The 26,081-nt window shown below is 50.8% G+C and overlaps 1 long non-coding RNA gene across 1 annotated transcript in view; it reads right to left on the bottom strand.

Moving 5' to 3' along the window:
* Positions 1–18,213, bottom strand: part of LOC139045962 (uncharacterized) — a 30,253-nt gene extending 12,040 nt beyond the window's left edge. Inside the window, exon 1 of the long non-coding RNA XR_011505505.1 lies at positions 18,111–18,213. This is a non-coding gene — a long non-coding RNA (uncharacterized lncRNA). The remainder of the gene's footprint in view (positions 1–18,110) is intronic.
* Positions 18,214–26,081: the final 7,868 nt, after the last annotated feature.

Here is a 26,081-nt window from a genome sequence, read left to right as displayed (position 1 = left end):
AGGGACGCCACGTCAAGAGCAGAGCTGAGCTGGCTCAGGAGGCCCAGGACCTGGGGTTGGAAGAGAAGCAGATAAGCTTGGTATCCCGCGGCCTCCACCAGGAAGCCAGTAGCCACTGAGTCCCTCTGAGGAAATAGGTTCTTGTCTCACTATGGCCTGACTGGAGGCTGCGGAGGCCACCTTTCTTTGGGTCAGAGATTTGCTCATTATGGGCTGGAGGCTGGACATCAGGCACAAGAGATGGGACATTTAGGGGACGGCCAGGGGTCTTCTGGTCTTTCAGTTCATGCCTCACCTGAATCCCTGACAGCTTGGTGGTGCACTGCAACCTGCAGAGCTGGGCACCTACAAGCTTGTCCCCAAGGGAAGGGAGGGCCAAACCATGGCAGAACCACTGTTAAAGTTGATTTGAGTCCCCTCTCAAACCCGCAAATTGAAGTCCTGACCTCAGTACCTGTGAATGGGACCTTACTGGATAAAGGATCACCGCAGATGTAATTCGCTAATTTAAGACGAGATCCTACCGCAATAGGACGGACCCCTAATCCAATTTGACAGACATCCTTCCAGAAGAGAAAATTTGGAGACCCTCACAAGGGAGAACATCATATGAAGATGGAGGCAGAATCTTCGAGCAAGGAACACCAACGATTGCCTGCAAACCTGCAGAAGCTCGAAGAGAGTCCCGGACCAGATTCTCCTTCAGAGCCCACGAGAACACCGACCCTGTGACACATCCATCCCACACTTTTAACCCCGGAACTGTGAGATAGTAAGCCTCTCTTGTCAGCCCCCAGTGTGTGGTGCTCTGTGACAGCCGCCCCAGCAAACTAGCTCACTCCCCCAGAACTCTGGTCTCAGGGCCTCTGCAGCAGGGCTGGGCTCCTTCCAGCTGCTTTGTCTCTTGACCCCAACCCCCTGGGAGGGGCCTCCTGCCATGTGTCCCCTCCCCTAATGTGTGAATTGTCCTCCCAGGAGCCTGTCTCAAGTTCCCAGGCAGTACAGTCTCTGCTCTGACCTAAGACCCTCCATCCCCATGCCTGCCCCTTCTGGGGTCATGGTGGGCAGTTGTGCACTCAGTTACAGTCTTACCCTGTCCCATAGGGAATGTCCCGTAGGGAAACATTTCGTGGTTTCCAATGTGAGTTAGGACCATCACTGAAAATACCCCAGGTCCCTACCCTGCTGGGCCCTGTGCACAATCTCCACCTCACAGAAGCGGGTCTAACCAAGACACAGATATGAAGGCGATAGGACATGTGCTAAGAGCTACAAAAGCGGATGTCCAGGGTCCTATCAGAACATTCAGGAAAAGCATCTCAGTCTTTATGTCATGGCTGTTCTCCCTGAGGGCAGGACTTTTAAACAGAACCTTGAAGATTTGTGTTACCGTGGTAAGGTTCAGTACCCCGGAAGTGCTGATGAGGGGCAGGCAGCTAAGACAAACCATGGGGTGGGGAAAGGGATTTATGAGGAGGCTCAGGGCATCTCTGACGGTAGGGTCCACGGCTCCATCAGGGCTCCAAGGCTACAGGTTACAGACCACACCTGACCTCGCATGGCGTGGAAGACCCCCCCAGGATCTGCTTTCTCAGGTCACAGGCAAGTAAGGCTAGAGCCACCTGTCCCCACACCCCTCTCCCTGGTAATGGGAAGAGAGAACAGATATGCAAAGGTGGACAGAGAGGCCCCCACCCCAGGATGGGGCAGACAACAGTAGCTGGAGGCAGGATCTCAAGGTGATCCCCATGCACTGTCCCAGCCTGGACTCTGACCATCTGGATGTCAGCTACAGCTGCCTCTCCTGAGTGGATCAGGTGGTGTCTGAGCACACAGGCCACAGGCAGGGACAGGGCCTTTGTTCCCAAGTGGCCTCAATGAGCTGATGCTCCCAAGGACGCACTTTGTCAAATGGTGGGAGAGAAGAGGGGGCTACATTTCTTCAGTCTTGAACCTAGAAAGTGACACATGCCAGAGGAGCTGACAACAGAAGAGGGGGCAGCAGGGGAGGAGGGCCAGCCCAGGATGGTTTTGGTCTCACTTCTTTGTCACAAGGAAATAGTGGGAAAGAGCCCCGTCCCCTACTCTGCACAGGAACAGCAACAAACATCAGCCTCACAGCTGGGCTGGAGCTGAAGGATGCTCAGAGAGGCCATGCTGCCGGATTTGGAGTCTGGGGCCTGTGAGGTTTGATTTGGGATCTGACCTGAATCTTGTGGGGCTGTGCCAGGAGCGTGTTTACAGCAGACACAATTACAACCCTCAATGTCACTGTTGCTTCAGCACAGCAGATAGTGACTATCTGCCCAGAGGCCCCAGATGCCTCAGGAGGCTGAGTCAGGAGACTGAGGCCCCAAGTCTGATGGGAGGGAGCAATGTGGACAGAGCTGAGTGCAGGGCCAAAACCCCATGGAGCCTGGAGGAGGGTGAGCATGTCCCCTGAGCTTCACAGACTGCACCTTCTGGTGCTGACTGTCACCTGAGCTGTGAGGAGCAGGTGAGCAGGAGTGAAGCCACTCAAAGTGTGGTCCTTGGAGGACCAGCAGCCCAGGATCCCCTGCGAGCTGTTAGACATGCAGATTCCTGGGCCCCACCCTGACCTGCTGCAGCCGCCTCTGCATCTTGTGGGGAGCCCCAGGGGACTGTGCGCTCACTGCAGTCTCAGAAGCTCAGGTCTAGGTCACCGTGGAAACTCTCACTTCCTCCTGCTTGTCTCCCCAAGTCCTTCCTGGGCCACCTGGGTCTTGGGGTTTGACTGTCCCGCCCTCGTCAACTGAGCTTGATTCAGATTTGAGGCCCCACAATGACATGGGGAGATGTTTAAGGACAGACTTTTTCACAAGCCACATGGGTGGTGTGTTGGGGGGCATGGGGCAGTGATGTTCGAATGAGATGTATAGACAGAAACAGGTGGTTCCTGCTCTTTCCTTGATCTCACTCAGCCCTAGCTGATGTAGACTTTCCTACTTTCGCCTCACGCTCTCTTCTGTCTTCTAGTTTCCATACGTTCTTCTCTCCGACTGAAGCCCTTCCGGTGTGCCTTCTCCTCACCAATGCCTGAATCCTAGTCATCCTTTCATTCTGTGTCCATATCACGTGTCTAGGAAGTGGCATCTCAATACCAGAACATTCAGAAACACAGAATCACACTCCTTTATCATTTATCATCAATACCCTCACCCTGGGTATGGGACACCCAGATTCTTTGCACAGAGTAACACCCCGTCCCATCTCTGCACCTCCAGTCTCACCTGTTTGAGGCTGTAACAGGACTAGAAACCCAACCAGAAGCAACGTCTGCTCCGTGAAGACATTGTGACTCTTGAGAAGATCATGACTTTTCTCCTTTATTCTATTCAGTTGGTGCCTTCCATTAACTGACTTCCAGGTGTTAAAACAACTTGCATTCCTGAGCTAAACACCACTTCGTCATGGAGTTTACGCCTTTTCCCATGTTGCTGGGTTAGATTTTCCGGGAATTTGTAGAGGATTTTTGTATCTATACCTGTAAGTGTTACTGATCTATAGTTTTCTTTCCTTGTGACCTCTTTATCTGGCTTTGGTGTCAGAGTAATAGTGGCCTCGTAGAATGAGGTACTCACCCTTACCTGGTTAACACCCCAGTATCCTTCCTCCCTCTGTATACAAGTCCCATCCTCAGGGAGTCCATCCATGACATAATGAGCCTCATGGAATCAGGCTCAGGGATTAATGAGCCAATCAAATATTTCCCTTTCTCTGCGTCTGCACTTTCTCTATGTAAATTTTTCCCAGCTCCCTCTGGAGGAATTCTCCTAACCACTTATGGGTTGGCGCTCTGGTAACCACTTTCACTTCTAATATTTTTCGGAAAAGCTTGTGAACAATTGGTAGTAATCCTTTAAATAGTTCATGGAATTCTTAAGTGAAGCCATGTGTGTCTGGGCCTTTCTTTGTGGGTAGTTTTTAGTTACTAATTTAGTCTTTTTTCTTGGTGCACGCTTCTTCAGGTTTTCTATTTTTCATTGAGGTAGTTCCAGTAACTTGTCTTCCTAGGAATTTGTCCACGTCATCTAATTTTTTGGCATGCAGTTGTTCACAGCATTCCCTCACCACCGTAAAGTCCTTCTTTGTTCCTGTAATGTCAGGAGTGATGTCATGGACTCACTCCTGGGCTGGCAGGGCTCAGAGGTGAATCTGTTGACATTATCGGAAACTACTCTACAGCTGACACCCTGAGGCACAGACAGCGGCAGGGTCCTACCCCGGATCACAGCTTCTGATTGGCAGAGCTGAATAAAACTTCCCCCTTGCTAAGGCACATGGAGTATTTCAGGAGTCACAGAGGAGCTGCAAGCTTTTGCTCTTCCTGAGAGCTCCTGGGGCAGGTCACAGGGGCTGTGCCTCAGTAGCCCTAATGTGTGCACAGGGCCGGGTACAGATGCGGTGCTGGAAAAATGTCTGACACGACGGTGTTTCAGCGTGAATGGCATGGGCTGGGATGAAAAGAAGGATCTGAGCATGTGCCAGAGAGAAAGGAAAATTCCCCAAGAACAGATCTGAGAGACACGGAGCTAGAGGAATTCTACATGAGTGTCAAGGACGATACTCTAGAAAAACCTATGCCTTTTCCTTCAGGCGTGAGGTCCTGGTCACTAACCCCCCTGCACGGTGGAACTCCCTGATGCCCAGGCCCATCCCATCTCAGGCGCTGGGCCAGGTGACTCCCTGCTGCCCCCTGGTGGCCGCCCCACACTGGCTGCGGGGGACACAGGGGCATCCTCTGTCCAGGGGTGGATTCAGACCCCCTGCTGAGGTCCCGATTCCCTCATCCATGGACTGCTGCCCCAGGGGAGGAATGACTCTTCCCTGTGTGGCCCCTGGCTGCCTCAGGGCCAGGCAAAGATGAGCCATGAAAACATGAAGAGTCCTATCAGAGAAGGAGGAGGCAGGGCCCACTGGGGGCAGCACATAGATGTCTCTGGGGTGGGGGCAGCCACGCAGCTGGTCCTGGGGCTTGGCACTGGGGATGCAGACCTCAGGGATTGGCTCCTCCTGGTGCTGGCTGTGGGTGCAGGGCCAGCGTGGGGTGGTAGTGGCTACATCCCCGAAGACAGAGACAGAAGGTCCATCAGGAAGTGCTTATTCAGACCCACTTAGTGGGTGTCCCTTCCGTCCTGGGAACTGGCACAAACAGGACTCTCAGGAGTTCCTGTCCTGTGGGGCTTGGAGACCCAGCAGACAGTCTCCATTACCTGCTACCTGAACACTGACCTACATTTATTTAACAGCCAGACACTCTCTCAAGTTGTCTCTTTTTGTTGGTTTGTTTGTTTCGGTTTTTTGTTATTTTGCTGGGAAGATTCAGCTGAGTTAACCTCTGTTGCCAGTCTTCCTCTATGTTATGTGGGTCGCCACCACAGCATGGCTGACGAGTGTTGTAGGTCAGCGTCCAGGATCCAAACTCGTGAACCCAGACCACCATAGCAGAGAGCATGGAACTTTAACCACTTGGCCACGGGGTCGGCCCCAGGGTGTTCGTCTTTTTGTTGTTGAGTAGAAAGAGTTAAATATTGTCCTGACATGGGGCTTATGCTCCATGTGTGTTAATTGGTTAAACAAGGAGGCCATCAGACAGAAGCTGCTCCAAAGCTCTGATGGCTACGTATGCAAACCAAAACCTCAGCCTGTACCACCTCAAGGGTAAGAAAGCAAAACCTGAGGACAAACAATCACGAAAAGTCGCCTGGGCTGTAAGCTGCAGCCAGTCAATGATTCCCTTTCTCTGCTTCCGCACCTCCTCTACGCAAGTCTTTCCCTGACTCCTGCTGGTGGAGTCTAAGCACTTGCTGGTTTGGTGCTGCCCAATTCCAACTGACTTTTGCTCAAGCAAACTCTTACAATTTGTAATATGCCTCCGTTTATCTTTTGACATATGATTTGCAATATTTTCTCCTATTCTGTAGGTTGTCTTTTTCATTTTCTTGAGAAATTCTTTTGAAGCACAAAAGTTTTTAACCAAGATGAAGTCCAATATTGTATTTGTCTTTTTTGTTCCTACTTTTGGTGTCATATATAAAAACCTGTGCCAAAGTTAAGGTCTTAAAATTTTACCCCATGTTTTCTTTTAATCAGTTTACAGTTTTAGCCATTTTTTTGGGTTATCGATCTACCCTGAGTTAATTTTTGTATATGATGCAAGTAGGGGTCTAATGGCATTCTTTTGTTGGATATCCAGTTTTCCCAGAACCATTTTTGAAGAGACTTTTTTTTTCCCAATGAGTGGGCTTGGCACCCTTTGGAAAAAGCAATTGACCATAGATATGTGGGCTTATTTCTGGGCTCTCAATTCTACTCTGTTGGTGTATTTGTCTATCTTTATGTGAGAAGCACACTATTTTGGATCAACTTTTCCATTTCCAAAAGGCCCATGAAACTTTGAGGGGGATTGCATTGAATCTGTAGATTGTTTTGTGTATTGCTAGTATTGCCAGAGCAATTAGGCAACAAAAAGAAACAAAAGGAATCCAAATTGGCAGGGAAGAAGTGAAACTCTCGCTGTTTGCAGATGACATGATTCTATATATAGAGAACCCTAAAGAATCCATCAGAAAACTATTAGAAATAATCAACAACTACGGCAAAGTTGCAGGGTATGAAATCAACTTATAAAATCAGTTGCATTTCTATACTCTAATAACGAAGTAGCAGAAAGGGAAATCAAGAACAAAGCTGGAGGCATCACAATACCTGACTTCAAAATATAGTGATCAAAAGAGCATGGTACTAGTACAGAAACAGACACACAGATCAATGGAAAAGAATTGAAAGTCCAGAAAAAACCCCCACACATCTATGGACGGCAAATCTTTGACCAGGGAGCCAAGAATTTACAATGGAGGAAGGGAAGTCTTTTCAATAAATCGTGTTGGGAAAACTGGACAGCCACGTGCAAAAGAATGAAAGTAGACCATTATCTTATTCCATACACAAAAATTAACTCAAAGTGGATTAAAGAGTTGAAGGTAAGACATGAAACCATAAAACTCCTAGAAGAAAATACAGGCAGTACACTCTTTGACATCACCCTTAGATACATCTTTTCGAATACCATGTCTACTCAGGCAAGGGAAACAAGAGGAAAAATAAACAAGTGGGGCTTCATCAGACTAAGGAGCTTCTACAAGGCAAAAGAAACCAGGAACAGAACAAAAAGACAGCCCACCAACTGGGGGAAATATTTGCAAATCACATATCCGACAAGTGGTTAATCTCCAAAATACACAAAGAACTCACACAACTCAACAACAAGAAAACAAACAACTTAATCAAAAAATAGGTAGAGGATATGAACAGACATTTTTACAAAGAAGATATACAGATGGCCAATAGGCACATGAAAAGATGCTCAACATCACTAATCACCAGGGAAATGCAAACCAAAACTACAACGAGATATCACCTTACACCTGTCAGAATGGCTATAATTAGCAAGACAAATAGTAACAAATGTTGGAGAGGCTGTGGAGAAAAGGGAACCCTCATACACTGCTGGTGGGAATGCAAACTGGTGCAGCCACTATGGAAAACAGTATGGAGATTTCTCAAAAAATTAAAAATAGAAATAGCATACAACCCAGTTATCCAGCTATTGGGTATTTATCCAAAGAACTTGAAATCAACAGTACAAAGAGACTTCTGCACCCCTGTGTTCATTGCAGCATTATCCACAATACCCAAGACGTGGAAGCAACCCAAGTGCCCATCGACTGATGATTGGATAAAGAAGATGTGGTAAATATACACAACGGAATACTAATCAGCCATAAAAAAGACAAAATTGTCCCATTTGCAACATGGATGGACTTTGAGGGTATTATGTTAAATGAAATAAACCAAATGGAGAAAGACAGACACCAGATGATTTCACTCATCTGTGGAAGATAAACAAACACGTGGACAAAGAGAACAGATTAGTGGTTACCAGGGGGAGGGGGTTTGGGGGTGAGCACAAGGGGTAAAGGGGCACATATGTATGATGACTGACACATAATAATGTACACCTGAAATTTCACAATGTTATAAACTATAACTACCTCAATGTTATAAACTATTATGACTTCAACAAAAAATAACTTTTTAAAAAATGTTAATAGCCAACATTGAAAAAATAAAGCTGATTTCCTGTTTCTCTTGAACACTTGGAAGACCAGCTACATGGCCTGCACTTCTTTCTACCACACTTCCCTGCTGACCAGATCTCTCTCTCAGGTCAGCTAAGCCCCACAGGGTCAGGGTCCACCCACAGACTCTTGAGTGAAAAAACCACCTTCTGGGGTTTTGAGGGTGTCGATAACGCCCTGGATCAAGTGCCTGAGTGCCCTGGGTCAGATCACACTGACCAGCAGCTGCCCCTCCTTTACATGGTTTTGTGCTCCTGGTTTACTGCAGTCCCCACCACTCCCTGCTGCCTGCACCTGGCCCACTTCTCTCACTCACTTGCCTGCCTGGCCCCTGGAGGCATCTGAGATTGTGACAGATCAGCGCACTCGAGCCTCACATCAAATCCCTGAGGGATGTACTTTATCATCCCCAGTTCACAGATGCGGAAACAAAGTCAAGCAGACAGTGACTTGCCCAAGGTCACACAGTCAGCAAGTGTCAGAACCAGGATTCGAACACGAGCCCACCTATTCCCAGAGCCGCCTTCTCTGTCCTTTGCAAGCGAGGTTCCTGCCCCAGGCCCACAGGCTAAATGAGAGTGTGTGAGCAGAGACAGGAAGGAGCATTCATGCCAGCCTCTCCTCGGGGAAGAAACGTACAAGGAGAGAGTGCTCGAGTCGGGCTCAGGTCTCCCAGACTCTCCCGCCGCCTCCTTTCCGAGGACACAGGGTGCTCCCAGCGGCCAATGGCTCCTTAGGTGCAAGACCCTCAGCAGAGAGAGCACCGAGCTCACGTGTGTCCCCATCTGGGGACATCACAGAAAGGCTCCCTCCTGCCGTCTGCTGTCCCCTTTCGTCCTTCAGACCTCGCAGGAGAGCAGGAGGCAGGGCGGGCTGTGGCCACAGTGACCCCACAGCCAGCTCCGCCCAGTGGGTGACAGTGCCAAGGCCCACGCCCCACGTGAAGGGGCAGCTCCCCCAAACACGCACTCAAAGCAGCCTCCCTGGCAGGGGCGCAGAGAGGTTCCATTGTCTCTCTTCTCCCAGAGCGCGCAGCTGAGCAGCAGCTTCCAAGGAGCAGCTTCATCCTCAGGGAGACACACGGCCGGGGGCTTTAAACACTCCTGAGTACTTCCGGCTTTTCTCCCTGCTCGGGCCCACCCTTGGCCTTCCACGAGGTCCCCACCCCTGCCCGGGGAGCCTCACTACCGCTCCGCAGAGGCCTCCTGTCTGTCCTCCGGGCACAGAGCCACTGGGTGCGCTGCTGTGCGGTGAATGAGGGCAAGGCTCCGTGTCTATCAGCCACTGTGGGTCACGGAGTCCACTGAGGGCTTCCCCAGGTTCCATCGTTTTATCCTCATAAGGACCCCAAGAAGGAGGCAGTGAGGCACAGAGAGGAGAAGCTGCTTCCCCAAGGTCAACAGCTAGGAAGCAGTGAAGACAAGATTCAAATCCATACACCAGTGGCAGAAGTTCTTGGTCGGGAAAATGTCAGTGTAAGGACACCAGCTGCCCCTGCCTGGGGACGGCAATGGCCTTCTATTTCTGAAGTCACGTCCTTCCTACTCATGAGGTATTAAGATCATCTTCCTTTAAGAAATGATGGAGACAGCAGATGTGTGTATGTTGTCTTCTTTCTTGTTCTTAATAACCAAAGTTGACAATTTTTGCTATCCTATGTCCCCAGCAGCCCCCAATCACCAGACTCCAAATCCAAGCTGGAGGACTATGTGTCCTGAAGACCAAGACCCATTGGACTGGTAAACGGACCACTGGGGAGTCACTGAAGGGTTTCGGCCTGGGCACTGGAGGAGAGGATCTTGACATCATATCTGCATTTTCCATGATCCCCTTCGCCGCAGCACAGGAAGGAGGCCAGAGGGCCAGAGTGGGCAGGGGAGGCAGGGGAGGGTCCATTGGGTGGTGCAAACCAGACAGCCACAGCGACTAGGAGCAACACTTGAACCAAGGGTCAAAGAATTCCGGGTCCTGGCAACAGGAAGATCATCTCTCCACATTGTACATGTTTAGTCTTTTCCAATGGAGCAATTCGCTATTTTTGGACTATTTGTTTTTAAAGTCCAGGACTAATCACCTATACACACGTCCCACCTGGAGAGCATGGGCCTGGCACCCAAGCTTCTGGGCCCGAATACACAGGGAGCTTTAATTCTAGGATGGGACATGACCCTGAGAAGTTTTGGCATCTTCTTTGTAAAAGCAGGAGTCCCTGAAGACATCTCTCCCTTTTTCCAAAACCAAGGACGAAAAGGAAGGATTTGCAGAGGAAACAAGCAACACTTAGTTCATTTTAATTATGAAGATTAGAAGAGCTCCAGTTTGTGGTCCAATATGTATGGAGCTTAGAGACCACCACTCCTGTTATCATAACAAGAAAAAAGATGAACAAACTGAAAATCAACAATTTCTCTTAAATCCACCAGAGAATTGAGGTCATAGGGCAAACTATCACCAATCAAACTGGAGAGAGGGCTGAATACAGAGAATCACAGCTGAAGGGAGCAGAGGCCTCTGCTGGAGGCGGGAGCTGGGCAGCAAGACTTAAACTGCAACTGATGAATTTCTGGAGGCTCAGTGTGGCCCAGCTTGAGAGTTAAACGCCCCAGGGGGCCCAGTCTTATGGCAGCCTCCACACTTCCCTGAGTTTTACCTCCAGTAGCCCCACCACATTCTCAGGGTGAAGATCAGAGAAAACTCCTTCACGCTTCCAGCAGGGAGAGAAGAAAAGACCCATTTTGAGACACACCAGCACAGCCTGTTGTCCTCAAGAAAGTCTTCCCTCGAGGGAAACTGTTGTGCCAGAGCAGCCGCCTTGGCTCCGACCAGAGCATCACTGGCCTGGGGGAAGGAAATACCCTAATCTAGGCGCTCCAGCCTTCCCTGAGGAAGGGCACTACCCACTCCAGCTCCCTCGAGCACTCTCTCACCCAGCGGGAAAAAGTCTGAGAAGCACTTGGAAAGGTCAAACCTCAGGCACCAGGCTCACGAAAAGCCTGAGATGTGACCAGAGGATACAGAACACTCTGCCTTCCCTACACCTTCCCACGGCATTAACAGGGCTCCTGGGTCAAAATGGGATCTCACTGGAAAGAACTTCCAGTCTCAGATCTGAGAGAAGAGGAAGTATCAAGGGAAACCCGAAGAGACCAGAGCAGACAAACAACAAAAATGTGCAAAAAAAATAAAGGGTCTCGGAGGAAATCAGAGCTTCTGACACCTGATCAAGCAGCAAACAGCAAACATGGTGTAACTCCTAGAACATCAAAACCTCACATTAAAGGCTCACTGACCAAGTTGTTCATAGCCAATGCATCATGTCCAGCTTTCAGCCAAAACTACAAGGCATACTGAAAGGCAAAAACCACAGTTTGAGGAGATGGAGCAAGCATCAGAAGCAGACAGGGATACGGCAGAGATTCTGGAATTATTAGACTGGGAATTTAAAACAGGTTTAGTGACTATGCTAAGGGCTCCAGTGGAAAAAGTGGACAACATGCAAGAACTGAGGGCCAGTGTAAGCAGAGACGGGAATTCTAAGAAAGAATCCACAGGAAATGGTAGAAATAAAACATACTGTAACAGAAAGGGAAAATGCTTCTGATGAGCTCATGAACAGACTGGACTTGACCGAGCAAAGAATCAGTGAGCTTGAGGAAATGTCAACAGAAACTTCTCAAACTAAAAACAAGAGAAAAAAGATTGAAGAACATAGAACAAATATCCATGGACGGTGGGACAATTACGAAAGGTGTAAGATCTGTGTAGAGGGCATACAAGAGGGAGGCAGGGCGAGAGGAAGGAGCAGAGGAAGAAGCAGAAGAAATGTGTGAAGTAATAATGGACAGAAACTTTCATTTAACGTACGTCCCACCACAGGTCCAGGAATCTCAGAGAACACCGAGCAGGATAAATACCAAGTGATCAACCCCTTTGTGAATCATCTGACCCTCAGACAATCAAAGACAAAGAGAAAACCTTGAAAGAAGGTGGAGGGAAAGAAATCTTACCTGTAGAGAAACTAGTATATGAGTTATATCAAATTTCTCTTCAGAAACCACACAGGCAAGAAGAGAGTGGAGTGAAATATTCAGTGTGTTGAAAGAAAAAGTACCCAGCAATGGAGGATTTTTACCCATCAAATTTCTCTTTCAGAATGATGAGAAATAGGGCCAGCCCGGTGGCATAGTGGTTAAGTTCGTGCACTCCACTTGGGCGACCTGGGGTTTGCAGGTTCAGATCCTGGGTGTGGACCTACACAGCGCTCATCAAGCCATGGTGTGGCGGCATCCCACATACAAAGTGGAGGAAGGCTGGCATAGCTGTTAGCTCATGGACAAGGTTCCTCAGGCAAAAAGAGGACGATCGGCAACAGATGTTAGCTCAGAGCCAATCTTCACACACACAAAATGTATAAGCCAAAAAAAGAAAGAACAAGGACAATAGATAGGAAACAGTTACAAATATGATGGATATTAGTCCAACTATATCAATAATCACTTTAAATAGGAAAGGTCTAAATGCAGCCATTAAAACACAGAGACCAGGGCCGGCCCGGTGGCGCAGCGGTTAAGTTTGCACGTTCTGCTTCTCGGCAGCCCGGGGTTCTCTCGTTCAGATCCCGGGTGTGGACATGGCACCGCTTGGCAAAAAGCCATGCTGTGGCAGGCGTCCCATGCATAAAGTAGAGGAAGACGGGCATGGATGTTAGCTCAGGGCCAGTCTTCCTCAGCAAAAAGAGGAGGATTGGCAGTAGTTAGCTCAGGGCTAATCTTCCTCAAAAAATACAAATAAATAAATAAATTCAATAAATAAATAAATAAAAAAGGAAAAAGAAAGAAAAACTAAGGTTTGAAAAACAAACAAACAAAAACACAGAATGCATTAGAAAAGAAGACCCAACTATATACTGTCTGCACGAAACCCACTTTCATTATAAAGACACAGATAGGTTAGAAGTAAAGGGACAGAACAAGATAAGAGACCAGAGTCACATCCCAGGAGGTGCCAGGAAGACCTATACGAAGCACCCATGAAGGCAGAGTAGAGGCCAGACTGTTGGGGAGAGAGAGCGATGAGCCCCCAGGAGGCATGTGTCACACCCACGGCGTCCCTGGTGTAGACGTCTGAGCACGGGGATCAGTGTGTCCACCGTGTACGTTGGGCACAGCAGCACACACAGGCACGGTAACCGCTCACCCTCACCCATGGGTGTGACCTGCAGTGACCTCTTCTCCTCACTCCCAACTGGGGCTTCAGGTGCCTGCGGGAGTACAAAGGACTGTGAGCCTCTGTGTGAGTGTGCAAGTCTGAGGGAGAGTTCTTAAGGCCACAGTGAGCCATCCCGCTGGCCCCATTACCCAATTCAGAACTAGCTCGGTGCCTGTGTGTGACAACTGTGACAGGAGCAGGTACAGGGGCGTGTGTCCACTCAAAGGCAGTCACATGCTCTAGATTGTAAACCGAGGCTTGTTGGGCCCTGTGGGGCTGGAGCCCTGGGTGCCCCACTGTCTGGAGGGGACACTGCACATTTCTCCTCGGCTTCTGGGCCGTTGCTAAGGTCCGGTGGGGGTCAGGGCCTGCAGAGGGCATGCAGCCGGCAGCAGGGGCAGACACCTCACCTGGGACAGGCAGTCAAGCCCCTCTGCAAAGGTGGGTGGGTGGGGAATGACCTTGAGCTGGACTGAGAGGCCAGCAATGAGGTCCATCTTCAGCCACAGCACAGAGTGGTCAGGCAGCCAGACCAGGAAGCGAAGCCTCCTCTGCACAGCCTCAGGGGAGCAGCAGCCTGCCAGCGTGGGCGCCATGCAGGCACCTGAGGGCCTGGCCTGAGCCAGCACCTTCACGGAAGAGGGCACACTGGGGCAGGCAAGGGGCCACACAGAGCAGCAGTCAGGGTCCCAGCTTCAGAGAACCCAGCAATAGGCCGGGGTCCAGGGCATCAGCAGAGGCACAATCTGTCTCCCCTCCAGGGGGTCTGAGCCAGATGGGTTAAATGCCCCCTTGCTGGTCTGAGAGGAAGCCAACAAGCTGTGCAGAGGGACCTCCACCAAGGTGGGCCGTCCCCTCCCCTGCTCACTGCTCTCCCCGAATCCCCCTGCCCAAACCCTGGGCGCCTTCTCTCCCTCCATCAGCGCTGGCCGGAAGAACGAGACAAAGGATTTCTCAGTGAGAAGCCGAAACGCTCATTAGATCAGGGTTTCTCCTCCCGGAGAATTTGCTTGTTTTTTTTTCCTCCCCAGGGAATTTCACGGGGAGCAGCACAGAGAGAAGCCGGGTCCAGGGGGCACCCTCGCCTGGCTGGCGGGGAGTGGATGGGGGACGGGCTCCCTGAGGCCCGGAGACTTCCCAAGTACGCACTACTCCACCCGCTGAGGGGGACGGCAGCGCTGGAGGGGGGTCTCCCATCCTGAGGCGTCACCTCCCCTACCCCCACCTGTGGCATCGCATCCCTAGAGAGACCCCAGGGGTTCTAGTCGTTTCTGGGAGAAGGCCAGAGTCTCCTCCATTAATCCAGGGCGCCCAGCATCCTCTAGAATCCCGCATGTAGAGCCGGCCCCAGACCACCCCTCACCCCGGCCCCGCGAGCCCGCTCAGGGCAGACCCCGGCCCCGACCACCGAAGCCGCTTGCCTGAACCCTGGAGTCGAAGGGTGGGGATCCCACGCGGCTAACGGGCAGCAGCCCGCCGGCCCAGGAAGGCCGAGGGCGGCGGGGACCTGGATAGGGACGCGGTGGGTGGCGAGCAGGGGTCCCCGGGAGGCGCCCGCACGCTCGGAGCCCAAGCAGCCCCAGGAGTCAGCCGCCCCTGACGACCCCCGCTCGTCCCCCGGCAGCTGGCCAGCCCACCGCGGACTCACTGGGCTCGGGGCGGGGTGTCCCCGCGCCGGGGTCCTCGGGGGGGGGGTGGGGGGGGCGCAGGGGAGGGGGAGCGAGGGGCGTGGCCACCGTGGCGGCAGGCGGGGCCTGCGACCTGCGGACGTCAACTGACCGGTCCTCGTTTATTGAAAGAACTGTCTCCGCCACCGCTCTGTGGGGCCCCCTTTGTCACAAAGCACGTGTGTGCGCGCGTGTGTGGGTGGCTTCAGGCCTCTTCACTGGGTCCAGAGGGCATTCATTGATTCTTTGCGCCCGTGTCACATCGTCTGAATTACTTTAGTTTTATGTAGGTCTCCATATCAGTAAAAGACGTTCCTGACTTTTTTTCCCCTGCAAGACTAGCTGAGCTATTCTTGGCCTTGGGCATTTGCATATAAACTCTGGAATCCGTCTTCAGGTCCCTCAGGCAACAACAACGAAACACCTGTTGGGTTTGGGTCGCAATGGCACTGGGTCTACGGATGGATTTGGGGAGACTCTGCCTTTACCATAAAGGGTCATCCCATCCCCCCGCCTCACACCACACACACGTCTCCCTCGCTTGGGTTGTAGATCTAACCCCTGAGCCATGCGCTGGGACCCACGGGAGGGCGGCGCCCTCTGTCTTTCCCATTGAGTCTCTCCAGTAGGCATCTTCAGTCGTGAGGCCGGCGCTGCGGGCCATTTATTCACAGGCTGGCGAGGCCTGCGCGGGCTTCACGGCACAGCGTGCGTTTGTGCACTGACTGAGCTGCGCAGCTCACTTGCTGGATTCGCCTGTTAGACCGGGGAGAGGGTCCCAAAAGTCCTTTCACAGGAGGCAGCCGGGGGCAGCGTCAGGCTGGGGCTGGGAGGGGGCCAGTGAGGGTAGGGCTCTGCTATGGGCTCCTGTGAGCTGCACAAACGTCCAGCCACCGCCCTGACACAGCTCCGTCCCCCCACCGGGCCACACCTGGCCCTGTTTGTCCCCTGCCCCGTGTCCCCCTCATGGGCTCCGTTTCTCTCCCCTTACTTCTCCCTTTCTGTCACCCTAAGTACTGGTTTAGGTCAAAATTAGGATTCACTTTAGCCTGGGGGTTCTCAGGGGTGGCCAGCAGGGCCACCAGACCTGGGGGAGGTGACTCACTCCACCCCTGTTCCGCCTCAGGCCTCGCCACCCTTCCAGGCCCAGGGCCTCTGTGCCCATCCCTTCATCCAGGAATTCTACGCTTTCCCACCCAGCAGACTGGCCCTTGGGACCTCTCACCCACCTCCTCCTTGAGCACAGGGGAAGGCTGGGGCCCAGAGAGGGGAAGCCACTTGCCCAGGGCCACACAGCATGTCAGAGGCAGGCCTAGGGCCCAGGAGAAGAATGCTGGGGTTGGTGGGGGTCACTGGGGGCCAGGCAAGTCACAAGCATCGTCTCCTTTAATCCCCAAACCCACCCTGTGGGACAGACTCTCGTTATCACCCACTTGCACAGATGAGGAAACTGAGGCCCACAGAGGGGAGGCAAGTCACCCAGGGTCAAGGGCTGAGAAGGGCCGACTGTCGGGGAGGAGGGTAGGCTCCTTTCCACCCCCTGAAATGGGGTTGGGACTGGGGAATGAGGGAGGGAGCTCGCCCCAGGTGAGCAGGTCAGGAGCTTGGCCGAGGGCCCCTTTCTCTCCTGGCCTGTTTCCCCGTCCATCAGATGGGAGGCCCCTGGCTGGGAGTTGGGACACCCAGGAGTGCCCTGTCTTGCTCTTCAGGTGTTAATCGTTTCGAGCCTCAGTTTTCCTACCTGGGAAAGGGACAATGATCCTGGCTGTTAACCTGACAGAACCCGTGAGTGGTTCAGCCGGATGACATGTCCCCATGTTCATAAACGGTGCAGGGACAATAGGCCACTCCGTAGTGTCTCAGGGCACAGCTCCCTTTTGAAATCGCAGATCTGGTTGGGGCTGAGGCCTTCAGGGCCTCTACCCCGGCTTCGCCTCCTCTGAGCGCGTCCCTGCCCCGCTGCTGGGCTCTGGGGCTCCGGACACTCCAGCCCTCTTGTGGGGCCAGCCTGTGCATTCCACCCTTGCCCTGCCTCGCGCCTGCCTGCAGCACAGACCACCCTCTGTCATCCACCCTGGAGAACTCCTGTGCACCCCCGGGCCCCGCCCTGGGCCTGCCTCCCAGCATCATCTGCACGTCCCCTCTCTGCCTGACGGTCACTGTCTATGTCCGATTCTCCTTCCTCCGCAGGGCAGGGCTCGGCCACGCAGCACAGAATGCAAGGGCTTTCTGGGTGGTGAGCAGGACGGAGGGCCAGGTGGCACAGGAGACAAGAGTCTGGGGTCTTCAAGGTGGAGGGGTCAGGGTCCCTCACTGAGGGCCTGGGTGCGCCAGCTGAAGGGTGCTGCAGTCCCCTCTGTGCCTTTGCTCACACTAACCCCCCGGAGGTCCCTCCACCCCCTGCCCCTCCACCCCCGGGGTCCAGCTCCCAGGCCCTGTTTTGAGGTGGTTGAAGTTGCTGTGGCCACCAGACCACATTTGCTGACCGCGTGTTTCCTGTACCTTGTCATCTTCACAGAGGGCCTCATTTGTGCCGTGAGTCTCAGGCTGCACACAGACAGGCCTCCCCAGGGCCCCCAGGGCCGCAGCACCCTCCCTACCCCCGTGGTCAGCGAGCAGGCACATTCCAGGTCTCCCTGCGGCCTCAGCTGGACCCGTCTCACCCTGCCCGGGACATGAGAAGCCAGGAGCCCACACAGCCCAGGCCCCGAGAGGTCAGACAGACGACTGACCAGTCTCTTGAGGGACAGCTGTGCTTCTGGGCTTCACATTATCGCTCCAGACCCTGGGCTCCCAGGGCGGCGATTGTGAGCAGCCGTGTTTCTCTCCCCACCCCCGCCCTTGGCCTAATTCCCCCAAAGAGTCCCAGGTCTGGGGGCAGCAGGTGAGATGTGACCCCCAGTGGCCCACGTCCTGCCCTGCCCACCCAGGGCTCCTCTGAGCTCCGAGTATCAGCTGTGCCCCACTGTCAGCTGCAGCTCTGCACCTGGAGTCTAAAATGCTTCCTGGGGGCCCGAGGAAGGGACAGGACCTATGGAACACACGATTCCAGAAGAGAAGATGCCGCTCCTACCTGTTGATTGACCGTGATCTCGAGACGCTGCTCGGCTCAGCCTGGTTACAGGGCTTGGGCGGGCTTGGTGCCCTGATGCGGGCCCCTTCTGCAGCTGGGCTTCTGGAAGCTTCTGGGGCTAGAAGCTTCTCTCCCCAGGGAGACAGAGGCACCTGCTGACAGGCTGGGGCCAGTGTCAGGGTTTCCCAGCTATTTGGGGCATCAGGGACTCTTGGTTTCACCAAGCCAGCTGCTCTGGGTGAGGGTGTGAGGCTGGCAGGGAGCGAGCCCAGGGCTGCTGGCCTGAGGCCGGCTGGGGCCGGAACAGCCCACGGACAACGGCAACAACAGGCAGCCGCAGAGATGAGCAGAACGCCCATTTTCCATCTCACTGTCCCTCCGTTCTCCCCAGGGGGTGAGGTTCCATGATTATCGACCAGCTGTACAGAGCGGAAACTGAGGCCCTAAACCACCAACTCCAGCTAAAGGGACCTGGCTCTGAGTCAGGGCTCTTCCTGGCCTCTGGCCGCCTCCAGTTGCTCGGACATCTCCCCTCGGGAGACCCAGGCTGGACGCTCTCTGGCCGCCTCACCCCCAGTGTATTTTCCCCACCACACGGATCCCGTGTCCTGCCCGACACCGCTCACTGTCCATAGCTTATTCCCGTGTCCCCCTGACGTGAGTGCTCCAAGCAGGGCTGGGCCTGGTTGCCCACCACTGTGGTCGTGCACACAGTAGGTGGTCAGGAAAGAGAGGCTGAACAGGAGAGTCAGCTCTGGGTGGTGTCTCCACGGAGGCCTCATCCACACTGGGCCTTGGTCCACACTCAAACTGAGTTGGAGCCCCCATCTAACCAGGGCATCTGAGAACGGGGCTCCCTTGGCTGGTCTGGGGTCCCACCTGCTCCAGCCTGCTCTGCCCTGTGGCCCCGGGCCAGGACCCTTCCCTCAGGGAGCCACTCTCTGTCACCCGGCCCACGGCAGACCTTCTGTCCTCTGCTGGGAGCCAGGCTGTGGTCTGGTCGCTTCCTCCCTCCTCCTGGGACGGTCAGGAGACCCCAACATCTCCCCACACAGGCTGGGCGCTGGGCGGGCAGGTGTTGCCCACCCTAGTGAGGACCTGTGAGTGGTCCAGGCTCCGGTGCCCGGCATAGCCCTGGGCACAGCAGACGCTCAGTGGATGGTCAGGGGACGTCCGTCCTGACATAAGATGTGCCCAAGCCAGATGTTGAGGAGCAAGAGGGACCTGGGGTGTTGATGTGGCCACAAGAAGAGGGAGTCACCATGAGGGGGTGGCCCATGTGGAAACAGACGCATGGTGGGTGCCCTGGTGGCTTGTGCTATCAGCTACTCTGTCCCCAGAATGGACATGGGGAGTCTGATGACCCCAGCTCTGTGACGCTGGCTGTGGAAGTCACCCAGCCCTTCTCCTGGCCCCTGTCCTCGTTGCCCTGAGAAATTCTCCCTGATTCCCACCAGTTTCCCCAGGACAACGGCTACCCAGAGGACCCGTCCCTTGCTGGTCCCTGCACACACTGTGCTGTCACTGAATGGGAAATGGCGCCAGGGTCACTTGGGCCTCTCAGAGGCTGGGCTGGTGTAAGCTCACACCAGGGCTCCAGTGGGGACCACGGGGACGAGGAACCCCAGGGTGACGGCCTGGGTGTGGCCCCTGGTGAGGCCGCTGACTCTCATTGTGGCACCTCTGTCAAGGCCCGATCCACAGCGCACTCGATGGCACTGTGCAGTGTGTGGCAGGGCTGACCGCATAGCTGGTGGCTGGCCTTGGGCCTCCTCCATTATAAGGAGCGTCATTTAGTCACTCAGCAAACAGTTACTCTGAGCTCAGATGACCAAAATATATTGTCCAAACGGGGATATTTCTTGGAGTGGAAGGGGTACTATTAATCATTATGCCAGGACACAGGCATGAACTGGGAACATCTGGGGAAATCGAGGACTCAGCTCACCCCCAGAGCCTACCCCGGGCTCGGCCTTCTCGGGGAGGCCGGCACTTGTGGGATTCCTGCCAAACAGGGTCAGGTTCGCTGTGGTCCCAGGCGACCGACTGGCTTTTCAGAACATTAGATCCGAAGACTGGCCCAGGTCCGATGCCACTAGCCTCCATCACGTCACTGTGTTTATGTCCCTGAGGCCCGTCCACAGTTCCTCAGGGTGATCATGTAGGAGCAGAGTCTCCCCCAGGTCGCCACCGAGGGAGCGAGTCCTCACAAGGTTTCCCCTGGGGGCTGCTCTCGGGGACTTTCACAGCAGTGCTTTGGGGAGAGACCGGCCGGCCGGCCCCGTGGATGCTGGTTTGGGATGCGCCTGTATGAGCAGCCAGGGACCCTGGCCCTGCTCCTCCCACACGTCCCACTCAGGAGCCACAGGGAGGAGGTTGATGTGCCATCCACCCACAGATGGGCTGTGGGACACAGAACCTGGCTGGGGGGAGGGCCCCAGGGACCTGGGGAAGAGGATGATGTGTCAGGAGGGAGGGGGCGAAGGAGAGCCCACTCTGAGATGTGGATGGCATCGTGCTGCATCATGTGTCACTAAACCAGTGGGCATTACAGGGGACAGTTGACTGTTTCGTGGACACCCCTGAAGCTGTATTTTCAAGGCGGCTGGAAACCTGGGTTTGGACCTTTGTGTTGGGAAGTGGGTGTCACCTTGTTTGTGGGTGTCAGGGTCTGGTTCGTTTGTTTCCTGGTGAGTGTCTGTGTCCCCACGAGACACAGGCTGGGGGCAGATCCCCTTCCCATTGCTGCAGGGCTCAGTGAATACTGTGGGGTGAAGGGGTCCCCCTGCCCAGGCCTGGCTGGGCCACGCTCCCCAGGTGCCTTTGAAGCCCTCACATGACGGGGCAGATGGGAGAGTCACACAGCTCAGCTCAGTAGGTGCTCCCAGGCCTCCCCCAGACCCCCAGCAGGGTCTCCCCTCTCCTCCCCTCCCCCAGGGCCCCTCCCCCCTGCCTACCAGAGGCTGTTCTGGGCTCCACTTTTAGGCTGTGGAGGAAGCCACCAACCCCTCTCCCCCTCGGCCTGGCCTCCAGTAAGAAGGAGGCTCAGAAGGGAGGGGGCTGCCCAGGGTGGCACATCGAGGCAAAGTGGGGCCTGGCCAAGACCCCTCCCTGACCCGCCACTCTTCTCTATTCCACGAGGGGCTCGCCCAGTGTGAACTGCCTGTGGCCCTGGGGCCCTGGGGCCCTCACTCCCTTGAGAGCTGCCCTGGCTCTGGACTGGGCAGGGCAGGCCCAGTGCATCCATCATGGTCAGTGGCCCTCTGTGAAACGGGTAATGACACCCCTAGCAGGGACTTCGAGGCCATGAGGAACTGTGACGTGCCTGGAGAGGTGCCCAGTGACAGCAGCTGGGGGCACCCCACAGACGTTTCTGTTGATTCAATCTTATCCTAAGACTCCAAAACCACAAGAAGCCCCAGGTTTTGCCTTTGCTGGTTTTAATTTCCAACTCATGCAAGGATGCAGGACTGAGTTGGGGCTTATTGGATGCAAGCATCTCTGACAGAGGGTCGGACCGTTGTGTTTCCCCCTCGAAACTGGTCCAGTCAGCTGTGGTTGGTTTTGTGATGTGGATGGTTTTGCGATATAAGATTTCTTTTGCTTTAAAAATTTTTTTAAATTTTATTTTAAAATTATAAGAATATTATATATATAACACAACCAAGCAATATAGACGTGCATTTACAAAGTGTAATATTGGGGCCGACCACACGGCCAAGTGGTTAAGTTCGCACACTTTGCTTCAGCGGCCAAGGGTTTCGCCAGTTAGGATCCTGGGCATGGACATGGTACACTCATCAGGCTATGCTGAGGCAGCGTCCCACATAGCACAACCAGAAGGACCTACAACTAGAATATACAACTATGTACTGGGAAGCTTTGGGGAGAAGAAGAAGAAAAAAAGAAGATTGGCAACAGACATTAGCTCAGGTGCCAATCTTTAAAAAAAAAAGTGTAATATTTATCTCTCCATCTCTCTTCCGCTATGTAGTGCCACTTCCTTTTTAATTTTATTGTGGTAAAATATACATAGCATAAAATTTACCACTTTAACTCCTTCTATGAGGCCAACATTACCCCAATAGCAAAACCAGACAAAGACATTACAAGAAAAGAAAACTACAGGACAATATCCCTCTGAAAACTGATGCAAAAGTCCTCAACAAAATATTTCAAATCAAATCCAATGATATATTGAAGTAATTACACCCTATTACAAATGGGATTTATCTCAGGCATGCAAGGCTGGTTCAACATTTGAAAATCAATGAATGTAATCCACCACAGCAACAGGTTAAAGAAAAAAATAACATGATCATGTCACAGACGCAGAAAAAGCATTTGACAAAATCCAATATCCATTCATGATGAAAACTCTCAGTAAACTAGGAATAGAGGGGAACTTCCTCAACTTTTTTAAGAATATCAACAAAAACCCTACAGCTAACATCACCTTAATGGTGAGAAACTCAAAGCTTTCCTGGTAAAGTCAGGAAGAAGGTAAGGATGTCCTCTCTCACCACTGCCTTTCAATAGCATACTGGAAGCCCTAGCTAATGCCATAAGACAAGAAAAGGAAATAAAATGTATACCGAGTGGGAGGGAAGAAACAAAACTGTCTTTGGTTGCAGATAATATGACTGTCTGTGCAGAAAATCCAAAAGAATTGACAAAAAACTCCTGAAACTAATAAGCAATTATAGCAGCTGCAAGATACAAGATTAATATACAAATCAATCATTTTTCTATATACTAACAATGAACAAGTAGAGTTTGAAATTAAAAACACAATACCATTTATATTATCACCCCCTAAAATGAAACACTTAGGTGTAAATCTAAATAAATACGTACAAGATCTGCTACAAAACTCTGACAATCAAAGAGCTCAATAAACGGAGGCATAGTGCATGTTCAAGGATAGAATGACTCAATATTGTCAAGATGTCAGTTCTTCCCAACTTAGCTATAGATATAATAAAATCCCCATCAAAATCCCAGCAAGATACTCTGCGGATATTGACAAATTGATTCCAAAGTTTAAATAGAAGGGCAAAAGACCCAGAATAGCTAACACAATATTGAAGGAGAGGAACAAAGTTGGAGGACTGACACTATGAGACTTTAAGCGGCAGTAAACAAAACAGCATGGTATTGGCATAAACACAGACACATAGACCAATTGAACAGAATAGAGAGCCCAGAAATAAACCCTCACAGATACAGTCAAATGATTTTTGACAAGGATTCCAGGACCATCCAATGGGGAAAGGACAGTCTTTTCAACAAATGGTGCTGGGAAAACTGGATATCCACATGCAAAAGAATGAAGTTGGACCCTTACCTAATACCATATACAAAAATTAACTCAAGATGCATGAGAGATAAAAATGCAAGAGCTAAAAGAATAAAACTCTTAGAAGAAAACAGGACACAAACTTCACTTCATTGGGTTGGCAATGATTTTTCAGATTGACACCGAAGCCACAGGAAACAAAAGAAAAACTAGAGAAGTGGGACATCATGAAAATTTTAAAGTTTTGTACACCAAAAGACACTATCTACAGAGTAAACAGACAACCCACAGACTGGGAGAAAATATCTGCAAATCACGTACGTGATAAGGGGTTAATATCCAGAATATATAGGGAACTCCTAAAATTCAATAACAAAAAACCTCGAACAACCCAATTCAAAAACAGGCAAAGAATTTGAATAGACATTTCTCCAAAGAAGATGTATGAGTGATCAACAAGCACATGAAAAGACTCAATATCACCAATCATTACTAAAATGCATATCAAAACCACAATGAGATACCATTTCACAACCACTGGGATGGCTATCAAAAAAAAGAAGACAACAAGTGTTGACAGGGACGTGGAGAAATTGGAACACATGTACTGTGGGTGGGAATGTACAATGGTGCAGCCACTATTCAAAACAGTATAGAGTTTTCTCAAAAAAATTAAAAATAGAATTACCATATGACTCAGCAATTCTGCTTCTGGATATAGCCTAAAAAGAACTGAAAACAGGGTCACAAACACATATTTGTACCCTCATGTTCATAGCAGCATTATTCACAATAGCTAAAACATGGAAGTTACCCAAGTGTCTATTGGCCAATGCATAGATAAGCAAAATGTGAATATACATGCAATGGAATTTTATTCACCTTTACAAAGGAAGGAAATCCTGTAATATGCTACAACGTGGATGAACCTTGAGGACATGATGCTGAGTGAAATAAGCACATCACAAAAGACAAATACTGGATGATTCTACTTATATGAGGTACTTAGAGTGCTCAAAATCACAAGGATAAAGTACAATGGTGGTTACCAGGGGCTGGCAGGGAGGGGAGAGTGGGGAGTTATTGTCTAATAGATATAGAGTTTCAGATGTACAAGATGAAAACAGTTATGAAGACAGGTGGTGGTGATGGCTACACAACAGTGTGAATGTATTTAATACCACTGAATTTACTTAAAAAGGGTTAAGATGGTAAATTTTATGTGATGTGTATTTTAACATAATAAAAAGGAAGAGATAATATTTAAAGACAAAAGAAGGAATACATGGTCTTAAGGAAATATTGGAAAATAAAATCATAAAAAAGAAAGTTAAAGTTAAAATTTTTTGTGAGTCTGCTTTGAAGACATAAATATCATTAACAGCTTTGGTATATTTTCTTCCAGGCTTTTAAAAGAGCATATATGTTTATATTTAAAAACAAAGTTTATATGAGACTGTTCTTATTTTCTTATATAAGTATTTAATGCTGTAAATTCTTTTCCAGGCACTGCTTTAGCTGTGTCCCACAATTTTGACATGCTGTATTTTCTTTTTCGTACAATTCAATTATCTGAGCTTCCACCTTTAAGAAATTAGAAAAGTAATCAAATCAAACCCAAAGACAGGAAACAATAAAGAGCAGAAATCAATGAAATTGAAAACAGAGAAAACAAACAAAACCAAAATCTGTTTCTTGAAGAATCAATAAAATTGATAAACCTCTAAGCATACTGACCAAATGAACAAGAGAGAAGACACCAAGTGCCAACATCAGGAAAAAGGACATCACTAAAGATCCTACAGTCATTAAAATGCTAATAAGGGAATACTAGGAACAATCTATGCAAATAGATGTCACCACTTAGATGAAGTGGACCCATTCCTTGAAAGACACGAGCTACTAAAGCTCATCTGTATCCATGTTAAAACTGAATTCAGAGTTAAAAGTCTTCTAGCAAAGAACTCCAGGTCCAGATGGCTTCACTTGTGAATTCTAAATTCTTCTTTAAAAGTATTGAAGGATTAAATAGTACCAAGCCTACACAATCTCTTCTAGAAAACAGAAGGGTTAATTTTCCAAATAATTTTATGAAGCCAGCATTACTCTGATATCAAATGTAGACAAAGATGTTGTAAGAAAAGAAAACTTCAGACCAATTTTCTTCATGAACATAGATGTAAAAATTGCTCTCAAAATACTAGCAAATCAAATTCAGTAATACACGAAAAGTTTAATACATATATTCAAGTGAGATTTATCCTGGAAACACAAGCTGGGTTCAAGGTTTGAAAATCAGTCAATATAATCCACCATATTAATAGACTAAAGAGGAAACTGCACTATCATCTCAATAGATGCAGAAATAGCATTGGACAAAATTCAACATCTATTCATGATAAAAACTCTCAGAAAACTAGGAATAAGGGAAACTTTCTTAATCTGATAAAGAGATCTACAAAAACCTACAACTAACATCACAATTCATTGTGAAGAACGGAATGCTTTCCCCCTATGGTTGGGGATAAGCAGGGAAATGCTCAATGAAGAAAGAAGTTGCTGAATTTCAGCAGGAGAGCACTGTGTCATTTTAACTTACGCCCTCACCATCTCCCACTCCCTAGCTTGATAGTGTCCATGAAAACAGCAGCCTGCATTCCCAGGGCAGGTTG

This window comes from Equus asinus, chromosome 8, assembly GCF_041296235.1.
Source record: "Equus asinus isolate D_3611 breed Donkey chromosome 8, EquAss-T2T_v2, whole genome shotgun sequence".
Classification (NCBI taxonomy): domain Eukaryota; kingdom Metazoa; phylum Chordata; class Mammalia; order Perissodactyla; family Equidae; genus Equus; species Equus asinus.
Note: the sequence above shows the minus strand (reverse complement) of the source record. Positions and strands in the feature narration are given on the sequence as shown.